The sequence below is a fragment of the Bos mutus genome, chromosome 16 (genome assembly GCF_027580195.1).
Source record: "Bos mutus isolate GX-2022 chromosome 16, NWIPB_WYAK_1.1, whole genome shotgun sequence".
Classification (NCBI taxonomy): domain Eukaryota; kingdom Metazoa; phylum Chordata; class Mammalia; order Artiodactyla; family Bovidae; genus Bos; species Bos mutus.
Genome location: NC_091632.1, coordinates 31192311 through 31210174, shown reverse-complemented (window position 1 = coordinate 31210174; position 17864 = coordinate 31192311). Strand labels below are relative to the sequence as shown.

General features: G+C 39.1%; 1 protein-coding gene across 7 annotated transcripts in view; it reads right to left on the bottom strand.

Moving 5' to 3' along the window:
* Positions 1-17864, bottom strand: part of AADACL3 (arylacetamide deacetylase like 3) — a 155614-nt gene that overhangs the window by 134081 nt on the left and 3669 nt on the right. For 6 of the 7 annotated variants that reach the window (XM_070384925.1, XM_070384918.1, XM_070384926.1 and 3 more), the window contains exon 2: positions 12579-12665. The exons of the other annotated variant lie outside the window; for it this stretch is intronic. The gene's annotated coding sequence lies outside the window, so the exon portion shown is untranslated. The remainder of the gene's footprint in view (positions 1-12578; positions 12666-17864) is intronic. 7 annotated transcript variants of the gene reach the window in all.

The following is a 17864-nucleotide window of genomic DNA, read 5'->3' as shown; positions in this document are numbered from 1 at the left end:
GTTTAAGAATACATAATTTATTTTTTAATAATGGCTATACTGGACAACTAGCTTGCAAAATTTCTGAAAATGTAACATTCTGTTCTCATAAACTGGTACAAGCCAGCTCCCACACACCTCCTTGAGGAAAGTCACCTCCTCTTTTCCAGTTATATGGGAAAAGCTGGCTGCTCAGAACAAATGGGATTTTAAAAGCTGCAGTAATACTAGAATAGAAGAAGGTCTCTTTACAAATAATGAAGGAAAACTAGCACTCAAGTAATCAATGTTGTTGGCATTGGTGTAGAAAGACTGCACTTCATCAACAGAAAAAAATCTTCTTGGTGCCTGTGATGCACCAAACACAGCCATTTGCCACCAGCTCAGCCTCCTCAATCATCACTTTCATCAAGGTCTGTCACACTGTGCCTTTCCACCTCGTCTCCAATAACTTCTCCTTTGCCCAGACCGACTTAAGCATTTTTCTCCAAGCACATGTCTCCTTAGCTCCACTTGGTCTGTCCGGCTGTACTTCCCTGCTGGGAAGCCCTTTGACTTCACATTTCAGGAACTAGCTTGGATGCCACCTCCAACTTTTCAACCTCAGGATCAGGGGGCTCCTATAGCTCTGGTTAACTGCATGTGCCTTAATCTGCATGCTGCCTGTATGTACTCACAACAAATTTAGAAAAGTCAGCAGTGGCCACAGGACTGGAAAAGGTCAGTTTTCATTTCAGTCTCAAAGAAAGGCAAAACCAAAGAATTTTCAAACTACTGTATAATTGTGCTCATTTCACATGCTAGCAAGGCAACGCTCAAAGTCCTTCAAGTAATGCTTCAACAGTACATGAACCAAGAAATTCCAGATGTACAAACTGGATTTAGAAAAGGCAGAGGAACCAGAGATCAAATTGCCAACATCTGTTGGATTATAGAAGAAGAGCAAAGGAATTCCAGAAAAACATCTATTTCTACTTCATTGACTACACTAAAGCCTTTAACTGTAGATCACAACAAACTGGAAAATTCTTAAAGAGAAGGGAATACCTGACCACATTACCTGTCTCCTGAGAAACTACTATGCAGGTCAAGAAGCAACAGTAAGAACGAAATATGGAACAATGGACTGGTTCAAAATTTGGAAAGAAGTATGTCAAGGCTGTATATCATCACCATGCTTGTATGAGTACATCATGTAAAATGCCAGGATGAAGCAAAGCTGAAATCAACATTTCCAGGAGAAATATCAATAACCTCAGATATGCAGATGATATCACTTTAATGGCAGAGAGTGAAGAGGATCTTAAAAGCCTTTTGACGAGGGTGAAAGAGGAGCGTGAAAAAGCTGGCTTAAAACTCAACATTCAAAAGACTAAGATCATGACATCGGGTCCCATCACTTCATGGCAAATAGAGGGGAAAAAAGTGAAAACAGTAACAAATTTTATTTTCTTGAGTTCCAAGATCACTGCAGACAGTGAATGTAGCCATGAAATTAAAAGATAGCAATATAGATAAATGAAACAGAATTGAGAGTCTGGAAATAAACCCTTGTATTTATGGTCAGTGGGTTTTTAACAAAGTTACAAAACAGTTCAACAGAGAAATTATGCTATTTTTGACAAATGGTGCTGGAACATTTGGACATTTAGAAGCTAATAATATATGTATTATACATATATGTATATATATATGTGTGTATATACATATTATGTAAGAAAGATAGACCTTGACCAATACCCCCTATCTTATACAAAGTCAACTCACAGACCTAAATGAAAAATCTAAAACTAATAAAATTCTAGGGAGAAAAAGTAGCTTGCAGTCTCATCAGAACAAAAAAATTCTCTATGTCCAGTGACAATGTCAACTAGTTTTTTTGTGGTGACTAGATTTAATGTTATGTGTCAATTATACCTCAGCACACACACACACACACACAAAACACGTAGCTAGCTTGCTCTTCTGTATTTAAGGAACCTTCCCCAATATACAAAAACCCTACAATTACCTCATCTGGAGCAGAAACCTCACAAAAGAGAGGATGACCATTCTCCTTAAAACCCACCCCAAATATCCCTATTTTCATTCGTCTCATAACAAAGGTTACATTTCTGCAATGTCCTGGTGGCCTGGAAGTGGTAGCACATCTCTGGGTACAACTGGTGCTGAGTGCAGGTTCTCAGATTTGCCCCTTCTTCCAAGGAAGCACTGCCTCCTCTTCAGAATAAGTATGGACCAAAATAGTCTATATATTATGCCTTCACTAAACCCCTGCTATAAAACAGTCTGAGGTGGGACTTTCCTGGTGGTCCAGGGGATAAGACTCCAGGCTCCCGATGCAGGGGACTTGTGTTTGATCCCTGGTCAGGTAACTAGATCCCACATGCTGCAACTACATCAAATAAAGACAAATAAGTATTAAAAAACAAAAAAAAAGACTGCAGTATGTGTAGCTCCCATCTCTGGCCTTGTTTATTTTCAGTGGTTATATAATCCTTTGACCAACAGTTTCTGGCTCCAACTAAGGACCCAAAGCTGAAGTACAAAAACAAACTCCAGCTTGGAAGGGAAGGTAGAAATGTTTGTTCTCACAGAATCTGTCCCCATGACCACTGAAATAACCAGCTCAGATTCTGTTTTTATTCATTGTGATCAGTAAATATCTATTAAGTAATCATAAGAGATTTATTGTGCAATTAAAGTTGACCATGTAGTATGCAACCATGAGAAGACACAAAGCCAGATTAGTGCACAGTCCATTCTTGATGAAGAGTAAGCATACACCTTTATGTTTTCACAGACTGTGTTTACAGAGCAATTCCAAACTCTTTTCATTGGGTGGCATGCTTCTGTGTGACTAAAGTTTCTAGGCTCCATATGCACAAGGTAGCTAGGCAGAGAATCCCCTAAAACTCAATCCCGTTGTTTCTAAGGGAAATAGGGGTTGTACTTACACTGGAGGAGGATAAAGATAGACTTTGAAAGAGCAGGTGGTTAGAGGTTAGCGTCCATCATCATGGAACTGATCTTAGTAAGGTAAGGATCTCATTGCTTGTGCTACCCCAAGTCCCCAACTATCCCACCAGCAGGTATTGTTGGTGACAAGGTAAACCCCAGGAGTAAAGCCCATCACTGCTATAAGAACTACTTAAATGTTCCTGATTTGAGTTGTTTCTTTAAGCAAAATATATATATATATATATATATATATATTTTTAATCATATACTTGAATAATAATGTAAAGGGCAAAAGGGATGAGAAAGGAGAAATGTTTAGGGGAAAGAGAATGACAAAGGGATTAAAAAGTAGACCAGGACATGGAAGCAACCTAGATGTCCATCAGCAGATGAATGGATAAGAAAGCTGTGGTACATATACACAATGGAGTATTACGCAGTCATTAAAAAGAATACATTTGAATCAGTTCTAATGAGGTGGATGAAACTGGAGCCTATTATACAGAGTGAATTAAGCCAGAAAGAAAAACACAAATATAGTATACTAACGCATATATATGGAATTTAGAAAGATGGTAACGATAACCTTGTATACGAGACAGCAAAAGAGACACAGATGTATAGAACAGTCTTTTGGACTCTGTGGGAGAGGGAGGGATGATTTGAGAGAATGGCATTGAAACATGTATAATATCATATATGAAACGAATAGCCAGTCCAGGTTCGATGCATGATACTGGATGCTTGGGGCTGGTGCACTGAGACCACCCAGAGAGATGGTACGGGGAAGGACGAGGGAGGGGGGTTCTGGATGGGGAACACATGTATACCTGTGGTGGATTCATGTTGATGTATGGCAAAACCAATACAATATTGTAAAGTAATTAACCTCCAATTAAAATAAATAAATTTATATTAAAAAAAAGTAGAGAAGAAATAAGGAAGGAGAACATTACCCTATAAGTTCACTGAGGCCATATACCAATACCTTGTACAGTACCTTGCACTTAGAGAGGGAAATGCTTATTCAATGAATGAATGAATGAACATTCATAAAAAATGAGAGAGAAACAAGATACATGAATATGTTAACTTATAAATAGGTTTAACTCTCTAAATACTAAGCACATGTGCCTTTATATAAAAAGATAACACTAGTGATACTCCTTCCAAGCTCCTCCAATCAGAAATATGTACTTCCTATTGTTTATCCTCTATTGGATATCAATCAGCCATATATCCTACCCACCTCCCTTTATCACCAGGATGTTGATCCCAGAATGGAAAAGAGCAACAGATGCCTATTAGATCTGAACCCACAATTTGGTTTCCAGTGGAACTATACTCTCAACTAACATGAGATGGAAATGAAGGCTGAATGCCTATTTATAAGAACTGACTACATACCTAGTGCATATACAAAAAAAAAAATAAATAAACCAAAGGTATAAGATGAAATTCTGGGCTTCCAATCTACAAAAATTTCACAAAAGATTTTATTGTTAATTGCAAAATAAGCCTATTTGCCCATGGAGACCCTTGGAAACAGTGTCACTGACTGGATAATATATATAAATACTTTGCATATATAACCTTAATTGCCTGGCTTCCTGAAAAATGAAAGAATTTAATTCAGAAACATTTGAGCTCAGTATCTAAGGACTACATTCCTTCTCCTGGGAACACAGAGATCTTTTATTTCAACAACTAAATTCCAGCCATATGCTAAAGATGACTCAGTGCCCAGAAAGCTCAGGAGAACAAATCTCAAAGAGAAACTGCCTCTGTGAAATGCCCCACTTCTCCCACCCACTATTTACATGCCACCTTAGTATCACCCATGTGGTCTGAAAGCCATCAAAGAGACAATGCTGATAGGTCCAAAAGTGAACAACAGTTACCACAGATATACTTAAGGAGAATTCTTCTACTCAGGAGCCTGAAAAGTACCTCTCAAATTTAGTTTTCACACACTGGCTGAGAATCTGGAACCTAGTATTTATTGAGGTTATTTGATCCATAGTCACTCTACAGAGCAAATAGTGATTCCTGGAAGAAGGGGCAAAACTGGGACCCTGGATTCAGCACCAGTTATATGAAGAGACCTGCCCACTTCCAAGCCACTAGAACATGCTGCAATGTAACCCTAGTTATGGGTCTAATGACAATAGGAGTGTTTGGGGCAGGTTTTTTAAAGCTTTTTAAAACGTCTTTATTGAATTTATTGTTTCTTCTCTTATGTTTTAGTTTTTTGGCCATGAGGCATGTGGGATCTTATTGTCCCAACTAGGGATCAAAGCTGTACCTCCTGCACTGAAAGAAGTCTTAACCACTGTACCACCACGGAAATCCCTCGGGTAGGTTTTAAGGAGGATGGGCATCTTCTCTTTTGTAAGCTATCTGCTCCAGGTGAGGTAACTGTAGGGTTTTTGAGGGAGAAAAAGACTCCTCAGATACACAGGTGCAGGCAAGGGAGACTAAGAGTGACTCAAGATTCTCAAGTTTCAAGTTCAACCAAAACTCCTCATTTCAAGTTTTGGGACCTCATTCCTTCCTTATCAATGACCTACTTTCCCATGGAACACCTTGCAAGGCTGTGAACTAAACTGATGTAATTCTGCAATCTGCACAATCAAATTTTGCATTTGATTTTCAATAATATCATGCCTGTGACTATAAGAAATAAAAGGTCCTTTTAGGGTTTCTGTGGAAACTCTCGGGTTCTCAGGCCAAGAAATGAAGTTGTTTAAGTTGTTTAAGAGTTTAAGATCCTGAGATTTTCACTTTCTTTCTGTAAGCACTCCACTGTACTCAGTAATAGCCAATCTGCAACAAGGTCCTTGCAGTGATTGCTGCTTCTGTAACAGGTGCGGCAGCCACTTGTCCCCCCCCCCCCCAAAGCACATGTGTTTCATCACCATCAACCACATGTGGCTATTTGATTGTGATGCCACTGAGTGTCATGTATAAGTAGCATCACATTTCCCCTTGGCAAGGGGCTCAGACCAACCTACCACAGAAACAATCTTCAAGAGTTTCTCTCCTCGGACTAATCCTAATACCAATTTCTATTTCAGTCAGGGTTCAGTTAAGATGCAGAAACCACAGCAAAAAAAAAACAGGGAAAGCATAATATAATGAATTATTCACTTGGTGAAAAGGTAGTTAGCTACTAAAAGAGTGTAAGAGAATTTTATGGGAATAGAAATGGCAACCACAGAATACAGCTATTATTCTCAGAGCTGAGGGAAGGATAAATAAGGAGGAAACTTCAAAATGTAGAGAAAAGCTGCTCCAGGCTAAGATTTGGGTCTCTAAGGAGATGGCTCAGCTATTAAAGAAACATGTCACTCACCACTTGGATGAAGAGTAAACCTTCTAGAGGACACTCACTAGCTGGAGCCATGGGAGCAATTCACCACCACAAGGAACACTGACAAGGCCAGCTGTGGCCTGATTCATTCACTGTTACATGGAGAAAAACAATCAAGATGAGTCCTTCATTCTCCAGTTTAGAGAATTCCATCAGCACACCCTTCACCCCCAGTTGGTCAAACCCAACATCTGGCAGAGAAAAAACTGTAGCTTGCAAGTGTACAGTTCCAGGATCATATAGCAGTATGATGAAAGGCAGATGTGGAGCTAAAGGAAAATCAATGAGCAATTGGAATACCTGAACATAAACACTAGGAGGAAAGATGGAAAGAGGTAAATAATTACAAGATATACTTAGAGGCAGAAGCACTTGTACTTGATTTTGAGTCCTTTTGGAAATGAGTAAAAGGAGGGCTCAGGATGACGTTCTCCTAAGAGAGAAGGGGGAAAACTGGGGATGTTCAGTCTTGTATCAAATGAGTTTTGTTTGGTGGGGGAGGTAGGGAATTAAGAATTATATTTTGGGCATATTCCATATATCTATGACAGAGGTCAAGGTGTCAAATGGCAGACAGCAATGCAAAGCTTGAGGCTGGCTGAAGATAAAAATGGGCATCATCAGCAGGTAGATGCTATTTCAGGTCACAGGACTAGATGACATCACTCACAGAGAAACTGTACTTAGATAAAAGGGCAACAAGTGTGCTCTGAGAAGCTCGAACACTTATAGAAATCAGAGAAGGGATGAGGCGTGAGTAAAGGAGACAGATTAGCCAGTGAGAGAGGAGGAAAAAAATCAGGAGAATTTGGGGTTACGGAGGCAGAGTAAGAAGGGTTTACCCCCAAAGTAGTCAATTCTGTCAAATACCAATCCCACTGGATTTAATAAGATGAGTTTAAATGAACAGAGGAAAAGAGAAAGGAGCAGAGAAGTGAGTTGTAGCAAGAGGAAACGGTGGGTCAAGGTAGGACTTTTAAACTGAGCTGTTTGATATGGGAGCCTCTAGTCACAGGTAGTTCCTGAGTACCTGAAATATGACTAGTGCAAATTGAGATGTGCTACAGGTATAAATAATGCACCAAGTTTTTAAAACTTAGTACAAAAATGTATAAAATATCTTGTTAATAATTTTTATATTACTTGCATGTTAAAATGGTAAATTTTGTATACAATGTGTTAAGTAAAGTATATTACAATTAGATTTTCTTCTTTTCACTTTTTTTGGTAGAATTTTATTTATGTATTTTAATTGTTGGCTGTGCTGAGTCTTCACTGCCCCGTGTGGGCTTTCTCCAGTCATAGCGAGCGGGGAGGGGCTACTCTCTAGTTGCGGTGCTCAGGCTTCTCACTGTCGCGGCTTCGTTTGTTGTGGAGCACCGGCCCTAGGTCTGAGGGCGCAGTAGTTGTGGTGCACGGGCTTAGTTGCCCTGTGGCATGTGGGATCTTCCAAGATGAGGGATCAAACCCATGTCCCCTGCATTGGCAGGTGGATTCTTATCCACTGGACCACCAGGAATATCCATCTTTTCACTTTTTTAAGGTGGCTATCATAAAATTTTAAATACATACATGGCTCACTTTATATTCCTATTAGAGAGAACTGTATTAGGGCATGTTTGCATGCTAACAGAATGAGCAGGGGAGAAGCAGAGATTGATAAATGTAGAAAGAGAAAGCAGAAGAGGGAAATCATAAGTAAGCTTTAAGAAATAAGGAGAAGTGGGGAAACAACCATAAATTGATGGACAGAGAGAAAGACAGATGTACACATGCAAATATTTCTCATATCCTTTAAAAAGAAACGGTGTGCACTCAGTCACATCCAACTCTTTGCGACCCCATGGACTGTAGCCCACCAGGCTCCTCCATCCATAGAATTCTCCAGGCAAGAATACTGGAGCAGGTTGCCATTTATTTCCTTCTCCAGTAAACAGAGGTTATCCAATCTTTATATATGGCCATGAAGCATTAATAAACATTTACCAAGGTCTAGACTGAACTCTGGGAGTTGGTGATGGACAGGGAGGCCTGGCATGCTGCGATTCATGGGGTCGCAAAGAGTTGGACACAACCGAGCGACTGAACTGAACTGAACTGAAGGCTGCAAATAAAATCTTAATATGCTTTCAAAGGTACAGTTCATATTGCAAGAAAATAAGAAATTCACAAGAAAAAGGCAGCAAACTCAATCTAACCTCATGAATCATATAAAACAGTTCTCTAGACAACTCTTGGGTTATCTAGAAGTCAAAACTAAAATACAGAATGTTTAGAAATTAAAAAAAAAAACAACTACATTTCAAAATTCATCTGATTCCACCAAAGCCTTAACGGATGGAAACATTCAGAATTTTTAGTGATCTTCTTAACATACTGAAGACAAACTAAATGACTTAAGCATTCAAATCAAGAAACTAATAAAAGAACACACATAAGAAATACAAAGAAGAACTAACAAAAAGATCTTAATGGCCCAGATAACAATGGTGTGACCACTCACCTAGAACCAGAAATCTTGGAGTGCCACCCGAAGTCAAGTGTGCCTTAGGAAGCATCACCATGAACAAAGGTAGTGGAGCTGATGGAATTTCAGTGGAGCAATTTCGAATCCTAAAAGATGAAGCTGTTAAAGTGCTGCACTAAATATGCCAACAAGTTTGAAAAACTCAGCAGTGGCCAAAGGACTGGAAAAGGTCAGTTTTCATTCCAATCTCAAAGAAAGGCGATGCCAAAGAATATTCAAACTACAGCACAATTGCACTCATCTCACACACTAACAAAGTAATGCTCAAAATTCTCCATACGAGGCTTCAACAGTACATGAACTGAGAACTTCTAGATGTACGAGCCGGATTTAGAAAAGGCGGAGGAACCAGAGATCAACTTGCCAACATACACTGGATCACAGAAAAAGCAAGGGGATTTCAGGAAAACATCTACTTCTGCTTCATTGACTACACTAAAGCCTTTGACTGTGTGGATCACAAGAAACTATGGAAAATTCTTAAAGAGATGGGAATGCCAGACCTGCCTCCAGCAAAACCTATATGCAGGTCAAGAAGCACCAGTTAGAACTGGACATGGAACAATGGACTGGTTCCAAATTGGGAAAGGAGTATGTCAAGGCTGTATATTGTCACCCTGCTTATTTAACTTATATGCAGAGTACACCAGGACTTCCCTGATAGCTCAGTTGGTAAAGAATATGCCTGCAATGCAGGAGACCCTAGTTCGATTCCTGAGTCAGAAAGATCCACTGGAGGAGAGATAGGCTACCCACTCCATTATTCTTGGGCTTCCCTTGTGGTTCAGCTGGTATAGAATCTGCCTGCAATGCAAGAGACCTGGGTTTGATTCCTGGGTTGGGAAGATCTGCTGGAGAAGGGACAGGCTACTCACTCCAGTATTCTGGTCTGGAGAATTCCATGGACTGCATACTCCAGGGGATCACAAAGAGTATATCATGAGAAATGCCAGGCTGGATGAAGCACAAGCTGGAATCAAGACTGCTGGGAGAAATACCAATAACATCAGATATGCAGATGACACCACCCTTATGGCAGAAAGCAAAGAGGAACTAAAGAGCCTCTTGATGAAAGTAAAAGAGGAGAGTGAAAAAGCTGGCTTAAAACTCACATTCAAAAAACAAAGATTATGGCATCTGATCCCATCACTTCATGGCAAATAGATGGGGTAACAATGGAAACAGTGACAGATTTTATTTTCTTGGACTCCAAAATCACTGCCGATGGTGACTACAGCTATGAAATTAAGACACTTGTTCCTTGTAAGAAAAGCTATGACCAACCTAGACAGCACACTAAAAAGCAGAGACATTACTTTGCTGACAAAGGTCCATATAGTCATATAGTCAAAGCTATGGTTTTTCCTGTACACATGTATGGATGTGAGAACTGGACCATAAAGAAGGCTGAGTACTGAAGAATTGATGTTTTTGAACTATGGTATTGGAGAAGACTCTTGAGAGTCCCTCAGACAACAAGGAGATCAAACCAGTTAATCCTAAAGGAAATCAATCCTTAATATTCATTGGAAGGACTCTTGCTGAAGTTGAAGCTTCATTACTTTGGCCAACTGATGCAAAGAGCCAGCCCATTAGAAAAGACCCTGATGCTGGGAAAGATTGAAGGCAGGAGGAGAAGGGGACGACAGAGGACGAGACAGTTGGATGGCATCACTGATTCAATGACACAAGTTTGAGCAAGCTCCGGGAAATGATAAAGGACAGGGAAGCCTGGCATGCTGCAGTCCATGGGGTCGCAAAGAGTCAGACATGACTGAGTGACTGAACAACAATTAAAGAACATCAAAATAAACCAACAGAGAATAGGGGAAACTAAGTAAAAGTAGAAATTAATGAGCTAGAAAGCATAGGAAAACTGCATAAACCTGATAAAACAGTAATTTTGTTTTTGTTTTGTTGTTAAATACTACAACATAAAAACCATTAGTTAGCAGAACCAAGAAAAAAGGAAGAGGAAATAAAAATATATACAGTGAGAAAGTGAATATAACCAAAAATAGACTAAAATTATAAAATTTCCAACATATACCAATAAATTAGAATCCCATGGACGGAGGAGCCTGGTGGGCTACAGTCCACAGGATCGCAAAGAGTCGGACACGACTGAGCGACTTCACTTTCCTTTCACATGAAATAGACATATTTTAGAAAGATATAAATAACTAATATTGACTCTTTAAGAGTGAAAAATAGCCTAATAATTAGAGAACTTAAAAATGTAGCAAAAGTTCTAACTTCAAAAAAGCACTAGTCGAGACTGTTTTACCAGAGTCCAGATTAAAGAACAGATAATTTGAGTTATTTAAATCATTCAGATAATAAAAACTATGACAAGCTTCCCAATTTACTTTTTTAAGAAGTTTATCCTGACTCTAAAAAGTGACTATGTGGACTTCCCTGATGGCAGAGTGGGTAAGATCTGCCTACCGACGCAGGGGACATGATTCGATCCCTGGTCTGGGAAGATTCCAAATGCCTTGGAGCTACTAAGCCCGCACACTAGAGCCCAAGAGCTGCAACCACTGAGCCTATATGCTGCAACTACTGAAACCCATGGGCCTGGAGCCTATGCTTGGCAACAAGAGAAGCCACCACAGTGAGAAGCCCGTGCCCCCTAACAAAGAGTAGCCCCTGCTCACCATAACTAGAGAAAGCCCTCGCATAGCAATGAAGACACGGTGCAACCAAACAAATAATAAAAAATTGTAAATAAAAACTAACAATACTAGCAAAAATAAAATAAACCTTGGGTCATTTTCACCAAGGAATATAAATTTTAAAATCCAAAGTAAAATATTAACAAATCTTTTACCACACTATAGGATACTTTTGACAGCAACCAACAGAAACCATGATTCAAATTATTTTTAACCACATGAGTATTTCTTGACTCAGCTGGAAGTCTAGAGGTAGAGTAAGTTTTAGGACAGGCTGCAGTTCAATGATGTTATTAAGAATCCAGATTTTTTTCCATGTCTCTGCTGTGCCATTCTTGGTGTTATGTCATTGCTAGTCTTGTAGAAATATGACAGCAGTATTTTCAAGCATCCAGGCACAATTCTCAGAGGAAGATGAAAAAATGACTCCCTTTGATTTTCACTTCAGAGAAAGTGAAAGGTCCGTCTAGTCAAGGCTATGGTTTTTCCAGTGGTCATGTGTGGATGTGAGAGTTGGACTGTCAAGAAAGCTGAGTGCCGAAGAATTGATGCTTTTGAACTGTGGTGTTGGAGAAGACATTTGAGAGTCCCTTGGACACCAAGGAGACCCAACCAGTGCATCCTGAAGGAAATCAGTCCTGAATATTCGTTGGAAGGACTGATTTTGAAGCTGAAGCTCCAATACTTCGGCTACCTGATGCAAAGAATTGACTCATTAGAAAAGACCCTGATGCTGGGAAAGATTGAAGGTAGGAGGAGAAGGAGATGACAGAAGATGAGATGGTTGGATAGCATCACTGACTCAATGGACATGAGTTTGAGCAAGCTCCAGGAGTTGGTGATAGACAGGGAAGCCTGATGTGCTGCAGTCCATAGGGTCGCAAAGAGTCAAATGCAAATGAGTGACTGAACTGAACTGATAAGAACAGATTTTTACTGAATTTATGAAAATATATTATCATGAAAATAAAAACATTCAATAAGCTTTTCCAAATTCTGGAGGCATCATGTAGGGGAAACGAGTAATTGTTTCACCCTTGTCCACAAAGGTATAACTTACCAAGCTGCTGTAAGTTAGCAGTATAATTTACCAAGCTGCTGTAAGTTAGAGGTAGCTCAGGGAAGACAGGAAAAGGTTTCTTTAAATCTGAAAAACAAAATATTAAAGAACCAGTAATGTTCCAAACAAAAATTAATAAAAAATTATAATCATTCTCACCAGTTCACTCAGTGTTATATACTTAATTGTTATTAGGCTGAAGAATTAATGCTTTTGAACTGTGGTGTTGGAGAAGACTCTTGAGAGTCCCTTGGACTGCAAGGAGATCCAACCAGTCCATTCTAAAGGAGATCAGTCCTGGGTGTTCTTTGGAAGGAATGATGCTAAAGCTGAAACTCCAATAGTTTGGCCACCTCATGCAAAGAGTTGACTCATTGGAAAAGACCCTGATGCTGGGAGGGATTGGGGGCAGGAGGAGAAGGGGACGACAGAGGATGAGATGGCTGGATGGCATCACTGACTCGATGGACATGAGTTTGAGTGAACTCCGGGAGTTGGTGATGGACAGGGAGGCCTGGCGTGCTGTGATTCATGGGGTTGCAAAGAGTCGGACACAACTGAGCGACTGAACTGAACTGATGTTTGATATTGGGTTTGCAGTTTGAAGACCATCAATTTCCCTATTTGAGTTCTGGAAATTTACACCCAGTTCAATGGCACAATCTTAAAAGTTATCAGAATTCTGTATTCTAAAGTATTCATCAAGGTCCTTTCCACTAACCTTTGAGGGCAAGCAATTTTGGATCATAGTTGCTTGCAAGTTTTCAGGAAGGCATCAGAGTAAAACAATAACTGTGAATAACAAAAGATTTAAAAATATCCACAGTTAAGGACTTAATAAGAGTCTATTTAGATACAATTGGGAAAAAATGGTTATTTCTAAGATATACAACGTTTTAAGATGATAACTGGAATTTAACTGATAACATTACACCAGGACATATCAGATTTCTCAGAATCTCATGTAATTTCTGTAACACTTACATGAATAATATATACATTATTTATACACAAATATAACCGCAAAAAGTCAAACATCACATCTTACTTGACAACACTTCTCATGTAATTTAACATGTCAATTAAGCCTAATTAGTTTAATATCTTTTTTTAAATTTTATTTTACTTAACTTTACAATATTGTATTGGTTTTGCCATATATCAAAATCAATCTGCCACAGGTATACATGTGGTCCCCATCCTGAACCCACCTCCCTCCTCCCTCCCCATACCATCCCTCTGGGTCGTCCCAGTGCACCAGCCCCAAGCATCCAGTATCGTGCATGGAACCTGGACCGGCGACTCGTTTCATATATGATATTATACATATTTCAATGCCATTCTCCCAAATCATCCCATCCTCTCCCTCTCCCACAAAGTCCAAAAGACTGTTCTATACATCAGTGTCTCTTTTGCTGTCTCGTATACAGGGTTATTGCTACCATCTTTCTAAATTCCATATATATGCATTAGTATACTGTATTGGTGTTTTTCTTTCTGGCTGCGACCCAAAAGTCTACAAGCAATAAATGCTGGAGAGGGTATGGAGAAAAGGGAACCCTCTTACACTGTTGGTGGGAATGCAAAATAGTACAGCCACTATGGAGAACAGTGTGGAGATTCCTCAAAAAATGGAAATAGAACTGCCTTATGATCCAGCAATGCCACTGCTGGGCATACACACTGAGGAAACCAGAATTGAAAGAGACACGTGTACCCCAATGTTCATCGCAGCACTGTTTATAATAGCCAGGACAAGGAAGCAACCTAGATGTCCATCAGCAGATGAATGGATAAGAAAACTGTGGTACATATACACAATGGAGTATTACTCAGCCATTAAAAAGAATACATTTGAATCAGTTCTAATGAGGTGAATATCTCTCTTTTTATAAGAAAAGAAATCTCTTGATATATTCTGGGGCTCTCTGATAAATTCGCAAGTTAGTTTATGGTCAAAAAACTTCATTTAGAATTTGATTTTGGGAAATTTGTCAAAAATATCAAAGGCTTAAAATGCATGATTAAATAAAATCACAGGTGTTATTTCATTGTGGCTTTGATTTTCATTTCCCTGATGATTAGTGATGCTGAACATTTTTACATGTGCCTGTTGGCCATCTGCATTTCCTCTTTGGAAAAATGTCTGTTCAGTTTTGTTTTGTTTTTTTTTTAATGTTGAGGTGTATGATCTGTTATATATGCTAGATATTAATCCCTTATTGGTCATATCACTTACAAATATTTTCTCTCATTCAGTAAGCTGTCTTTTCATTTTACTGATAATTTCCTTTGCTGTGCAAAAGCTTTTAAGTTTAATTAGGTTCCAACTGTTTTTATTTCCTTTACTTCAGGAGATGGATCCAAAAAAAATTGCTGCAATTTATGTTAAAGAGTGCTCTGCCTATGTTTTCTTCTAGGAGTTTTATAGTATTCAGTCTTACATTTAGGTCTTTAATCTACTTTGAGTTTATTTTTGTATATGGTATTAGAGAATGTTCTAATTTCATTCTTCTACAGGTAGCTGTTCAGTTTTCCCAGCATCACATATTGAAGAGATTGTTTTTCCACTGTATATTCTTACTGCCTTTGTCATAGATCAATTGACCATAAGTGTGTGAGTTTATCTCTGGGCTCTCTACCCTGTTCATTGATATGTGTCTGTTCTTGCGCCAGTATCATACTGTAGCTTTGTAATATAGCCTAAAGTTAGGACATGTGATTCCTCCAGCTCTGTTCTTTCTCCAGATTGTTTTGGCTATTTAGGGTCATGTTTCCATACAATATTTTTTAAATTATTTGTTCTAGTTCTGTGAAAAATGACATTGCCATTTTGATAGGGATTGGAGTGAATCTGTAGATTGCTTGAGTAGTATTATTTTAACAATATTGATTCTTCCAATCCAAGAATATGGTATATCTGTCCATCTGTTTGTGTTGTCTTCAATATCTTTCATCAGTGTCTTCTAGTTTTCAGAGTATAGGTCTTTTGCCTCCTTACTTAGGTTTATTTCTATGTATTTTACCCTTTTTTATGTGGCAGTAAATGGGGTTGTTTCCTTAATTCCTCTCTCTGTACTTCATTGTTAGTGTATAGAGATGCAACTATGCAATTTTACCAAATTCATTGATTAGCTCTAATAATTTTCTGACGGCATCATTCAGTTCAGTTCAGTTCAGTCGCTCAGTCCTGTCCAACTCTTTGCGACCCCATGAATCACAGCACGCCAGGCCTCCCTGTCCAGCACCAACTCCGGGAGTTCACTCAGACTCACATCCATCAAGTCAGTGATGCCATCCAGCCATCTCATCCTCTGTCGCCCCGTTCTCCTCCTGCCCCCAATCCCTCCCAGCATCAGAGTCTTTTCCAATGAGTCAACTCTTCGCATGAGGTGGCCAAAGTACTGGAGTTTCAGCTTTAGCATCAGTCCTTCCAAAGAAATCCCAGGGCTGATCTCCTTCAGAATGGACTGGTTGGATCTCCTTGCAGTCCAAGGGACTCTCAAGGGTCTTCTCCAGCACCACAGTTCAAAAGCATCAATTCTTCGGCACTCAGCTTTCTTCACAGTCCAACTCTCACATCCATACATAACTACCAGAAAAACCATATCCTTGACTAGACGGACCTTTGTTGGCAAAGTAATATCTCTGCTTTTGAATATGCTGTCTAGGTTGGTCATAACTTTCCTTCCAAGGAGTAAGCCTCTTTTAATTTCATGGCTGCAGTGACCATCTGCAGTGATTTTGGAGCCCCCAAAAATAAAGTCTGACACTGTTTCTACTGTTTCCCCATCTATTTCCCATGAAGTGATGGGACCAGATGCCATGATCTTCGTTTTCTGAATGTTGAGTTTTAAGCCAACTTTTTCACTCTCCTCTTTCACCTTCATCAAGAGGCTTTTTAGTTCCTCTTCACTTTCTGCCATAAGGGTGGTGTCATCTGCATATCTGAGGTTTTTGATATTTCTCCCGGCAATCTTGATTCCAGCTTGTGCTTCTTCCAGCCCAGCGTTTCTCATGATGTACTCTGCATATAAATTAAATAAGCAGGATGACAATATACAGCCTTGACGTACTCCTTTTCCTATTTGGAACCAGTCTCTTGTTCCATGTCCAGTTCTAACTGTTGCTTCCTGACCTGCATATAGGTTTCTCAAGAGGCAGGTCAGGTGGTCTGGTATTCCTATCTCTTTCAGAATTTTCCACAGTTTATTGTGATCCACACAGTCAAAGGCTTTGGCATAGTCAATAAAGCAGAAATAGATGTTTTTCTGGAACTCTGTTGCTTTTTCAATGATCCAGCAGATGTTGGCAATTTGATCTCTGGTTATTTCTTTACATTAAAAAGATCATACACCATGATCATGTGGGATTTACCTCAGGAATACAAGGATTTTTCAAAATCCACCAATCAATCAATGTGATATACCACATTAACAAATTGAATAATAAAAACCACATGATCATCTCAATAGACGCATGAAAAGTTTTTGACAAAATTCAACATCGATTTATGATAAAAATTCTTCAGAAAGCAGGCACAGACAGAACAGATCTCAACATAATAAAGGCCATACATGACAAACACAGAGCAAAGATCATACTTAATGGTGAAAACCTGAAAACAATTCCTCTAAGATGAGGAACAAGACAATGATGTCCATTCTCACCCTTTTTTATTTAACATAATCCTGAACATCCTAGTCACAAAGGAGAAGAAAAAGAAATAAAGGAAATCCAACTAGGAAAAGAAGAAGTAAAAGAATCACTCTTTGCAGATGACATGATACCCTATACATTTTATACACAAAAATTCCAAGTGGTCACTCACAATGACATAACTTGAGTTCTGTTACTTTAACTTTATAATCATTGAGCTATTGTTGCTTACCTAAAACCTGTTGTTTAAATGCAAGAATTATTACCTCAGGAGTCAGAGACAGAAACAATGCTGGAAAACAGCTTGAACCACAATGAATTTATAACTGAAATAAATGAGGTCTACAAATACTGAGAGGGCTGACTGAAGAGTGGAGAATTCTCCAAATTAACCTCTATGTAGAAGACTTTCTTAAAAAAAAAATAAAGGATAAGTAAGTTAAATGTGGGCTTCACTGGTGGCTCTGATGGTAAAGAATCTGCTTGCAGTGTGGGAGACCCAGGTTTTATCCCTGGGTTGGGAAGATCCTCTGGAGAAGGGCATGGCGACAGACTTGTCTAGAGAATTTCACGGACAGAGGAACCTGGTGAGCTACAGTCCATGGGGTCACAAAGAGTTGGACACGA